Genomic DNA, 4590 nt, shown 5'->3' on the forward strand with positions numbered 1-4590 from the left:
ATTCAGTGTTTTTTTTTTTTTTTTTGGCCCACATGAGCACCACAGCTCAATTTAGACTATCAATGATAAAAAAGAAAGTGTTTAATTATTTTATTTTATTATAGAAAAGGAGTACCAAAATGTACCATGTTTTTTGGACAAATACCATAATTTTATTATTATTAAATGCTTTATTTTTAATAATATTATTATTATTATTTAAAGAAAATAAAACTTTTATTCAGCAAGGATGTATTAAATTGGTCAAAATCAACAGTAAAATACATTTAAAATATTACTTTTTTATTTCAAATAAATTCTGTTCTTTTGATTCTTATCTATTCTGTTCTTCAGGTATTGATCAAAGAATCCTGAAAAAAATGAAAATGGTTTCCACAAACATATTAAGCAGCACAGCTGTTTTCAACATTAATAATAATAATAATAATAATAATAATAATAAAATGTTTCTTGAGTACCAAATCACCATATTAAAATGATTTCTAAAGGATAAACTGATACCAAAGACTGGAGTAATTGAAAACTGAAAATGCAGCTTTGCCATCACAGATCATATATTGAAACAGGAAATAGTTATTTTGAATTGTAATAATATTTCTGGCTTTTTCAGCATAAGAGATGCCTTAAAAAAGTAAATAAATAAATAAAATAAATAAATAAATAAATAAACAGTAGTGTATAACTGAGGTTATTCCCTGAAAGCAGCACAAAATGGCCTGAGATAAATGAAAATAAATACACAGGCTCTTCGACATTGCCATATCTATCTTTCAAACTTGTTACCATAGTGACAGTGGCGTCAGTCTATGACATAATGCAATTTATTTCAGGTGCATCCAATAATGATAATGACCTCAGGGTTGAGTGAGCACAGGGCTGAATTAAAGGATGCATTCTGTGTCCGGAAATAGTTCACATTCTACAACAATAGAGCTGTACAGAATACAATGAAAATACAAAGAGAGAAAGAAAATAACGTTTTTTTTTTTTAAGCTGGTTTGCCCTTCAAGTACAAAATGATATACTATAACACAAAACAGGAAATCTGAAGTAGACAAGATATGCGGCCACAACTACCCTGATCAACTGCAGTTAAACCACAAACACAACGGCTAGAAGGGAAATCCCTGTCGTTCATGATTGTGTGACCTCAAACGTCTTCATTCGAATGAAGTTGTACAGGATTATCAGCCCTCTAACATTCACACAAAATATCAAAAAAGAACTAACGTCAAACAGCCAGGAGCCAAAAGTCTACAGAAATGGCTGCTGCTGGAAGTCTGAAGGCTTCATCTGATTGATCGTTTAATTGGCCTAATTATCTTATCGACACAGTTTAGAAGAAAAGGAAGCTAAATTTGTGGACGCTGTCTCTCCCATCCTCTCTGTCTCCTGCTGAATCATGCTGCGGGATGATTCAAGCATCCAGTCTCTGCTTTTATACTATCCGCTGGTGTTTATTTATGGATTCGTCTCCAGGGAAACCGCAGGAAGTGTGACACACAACATCAGGATGGGAACTAGGGGAAGTGCGATTGAGAGACCAGATCAACAAATACATGAATATAAGTCTATAAAGCTTGCATTGGGTGTGTGTGTGTGTCATATTTGCACCATCTAGGTGCTGTATGTGTGAGCTCAGTGCTCATAATGAAAACATGATGACAGGTCTGAATGAGTAGAATAGTAACCAAACATCTGTGCAGTCCTTGAAAGAGCTTTATTTACTCTCACCCCTCGAGTCATAAAAGGGGTCGGTTGTTTTTATTCCCACAGACAGTCTGTTTTTTAACTGCCTTCTTTATAAGGTTCATTATTGGCATTGATGGTTTCATGAAGAACCTTTAACATCCATGGAACCTTTCCATTCCACAAAAGGTTCTTCGTAGTGGAATAAGATGAAATTTTCTGGTAGAACTTCTAAAGTCTGACTCATTCTATAACATTTGCTCAGGGTGTAAAGTTGATAACCCTGATGAGTTTCCTGCTATTTTATTGTGATAACAAGCCCCTCAACTGACAAATACGTCCCTCTGAAGGAATCACAACAGATAGGCGTTCGGTGGTAACCCTGTCATTTAACAGTTTTGTTTTCCCTGCAGGTTAGGAATACACTGTGGGTGGACTTCTTACGAAATGCTTGTTTTTGGTAAAGTCTATAACGGGTGTTTGGTTGAAGTCTCTAAACGGAGCAAGAGAGAAAAACACTTGGATTCTTGGGAAAAGAAGGGTTTTACCAGTTATTAGGATTACTGAAGAATTCGTTTTTTAATTTTTTTTTAATTTTTATTGTTAAATCAAAAAAAATTATCCTAAACAAATGTCATTAAAGCAAAAGGTCATTAAGGGTACTTTAATTAATGTAAAAACTCTAAAGCAAATTGGTCTTTTCCCTCCCAATTTCATGATTAAATTAAAATATAGTTATCATTTTCATTAATAAAAGTATAATTTTGATGCATTTGTGATATAAATATTATTAGAAATAGCTTTATTTAATTTGATCTGACATGGAAAGCATTCATTAATCAACAGAGTCCCCAATTTTCATCTTTGTCCCTGACCAGTTCTTAAAAAGGCAATATAAAATTGAAATTAAATGAATTTTCACAAGTACCACGTATAGGATAATACATTCAGAACAATATCCAAACCAATACAACCCACCAAACAAACAATACTAAACAAAACAATGCCTCTAAAGACTGCTGTTTTGATAAGAGTTCATAGCAAACAGAACTGTAGAATTAGAATTTGAGTTTATTCATAAAAAGGAAAAGAAAGACAACCCTGAGACCGAACATTAACTTAATTTTATATTAATGTGCCATTCATTTATTGCTATTTGGCAACCAAAACAGCCAGTTAACTAACTAAAAAAAAAAAAAAAACAATATTACTTGGCAGAAAACAATATGATTATTTTGATTGTTTTTATGTATTTTAATAGATTTTCTGATTTTCTGAAGAAAAAGTCACTGTTCTGATGCTAGAGTGATGTGAGTGGTTGCAGCACATATGTGTTAGCTAGGGTATTCTGAGAGATTTTTTTTTACTGGCAAAAGTGTCTATATGGCTCAGGTCTCACACCGTAATAATTTTAAAATGTCTTGCCTACACTCTCAGAAAAAAAGAGTTCAAAAGCTGTCACTGGGGTGGTACCTTTTCAAAAGGTGCACATTTGTACCTAATGGTCCATTTTGGTACCTTGAAGGCACATATCAGTACCTAAAGTGTACATATTAGTACCTAAAAGGTACAACAGTGTACTTTCTGAAAAAGGTACCACCCCAGTGACAGCTTTTGTACCTTTTTTGAGAGTGTAAAAACTCCTGTTAACCAGAGTAAAAATCATTGTAACACAGGGCCTCTCATGGTTTATTTTTTCTCTATTTCCTTTGCAATGCGTGAAAGGTCTTTCTTTTTCAGCATGAGCTGTTCCAGGGCATGAAGCTTGTCTCTAAACAATAATAATACATTTGTTCCTATCAGTGAAAAAGTCCTTGAGTTTGTATATTAGGCGTGTATACAGAGAATCAAGCACTTATCATGGACACATGCTGTTGTTGGTCTTCTGTTTCCAGGGATTTAGAGTCAAGGAGTCAAAACCACATTACAAACCCAAACAAGTCTGATAAATCCTGGATAAATCTTTTAAAATGTGGGCACACACAAACACTTAACCCACGTACCCACCCCAAAACACACACTCCTGCACTTAGGTCTGGCCTTGTGTCTCTGTGACTCACATATATAAATCACACACTCTTAATGGCTGTAGAGTGTAACATTAGAGTCTGGTCAGGTGGTGTGTGGGTTTATCTGTCTGTCTCTCTCTGTGTGTGTGTGTGTGTGTGTGTGTGCGTGTGAATTCACCACTTTAACACTATTGGCATGGATCCCATATTTCTAATCTCTACTCAAGTCTTCTGCAAACATTGGCATATATGGGACTGCCATGATACCTGGGAAAAACTAGCTACTCAAAGATCCAGTACCTGTTACTCTCCCTGCATACAGCTGATAACGCTCTTCTATAAGGATATTACATAATGATGAATTTATGGCATATATCAGTGCAAATCCTATATTTTTAGTGACTGAAACTTTTCAAAGAAAATGTCCTTTATGGGTGACTGCCAGTATAACTCAGCATTTTTAATGAATGCAGTATTGCTCACATAATGGAAGTACATCTCCAAAGTGTGTCTGCTCTAATATTGCTGATACTTGGGAAGGTCGGGCAGACAAACCATTAAATGAAATAAGTGGGATGTCATTACAAATTCAATAACATTTAACCATTTCTATGCATTTAGTAAAGTAAAGTAAAGTAAAGTAAAGTAAAATAAAATAAACTTTAACTGATGGAGAATGTTAAGAAATGCAATATATAAAAATAACAAATCCGGGAAAGTTAGGCAGTCCATATCTAATATTGTTGCGGCTTGCAGTAAATTTCAATAAATAATTTATTTATTCATTTACAGAAAGTGCATATATTTTTTATAGATGCAGTGCCAAGGATCCCACCACAATGACCAGATTCATAAATGCCTTGAAAGTGTTGAACAGTACAGTTACAATCAC

The sequence above is a fragment of the Sinocyclocheilus rhinocerous genome, unplaced genomic scaffold (assembly GCF_001515625.1).
Source record: "Sinocyclocheilus rhinocerous isolate Xijiao unplaced genomic scaffold, SAMN03320098_v1.1 scaffold140, whole genome shotgun sequence".
NCBI classification, from domain to species: domain Eukaryota; kingdom Metazoa; phylum Chordata; class Actinopteri; order Cypriniformes; family Cyprinidae; genus Sinocyclocheilus; species Sinocyclocheilus rhinocerous.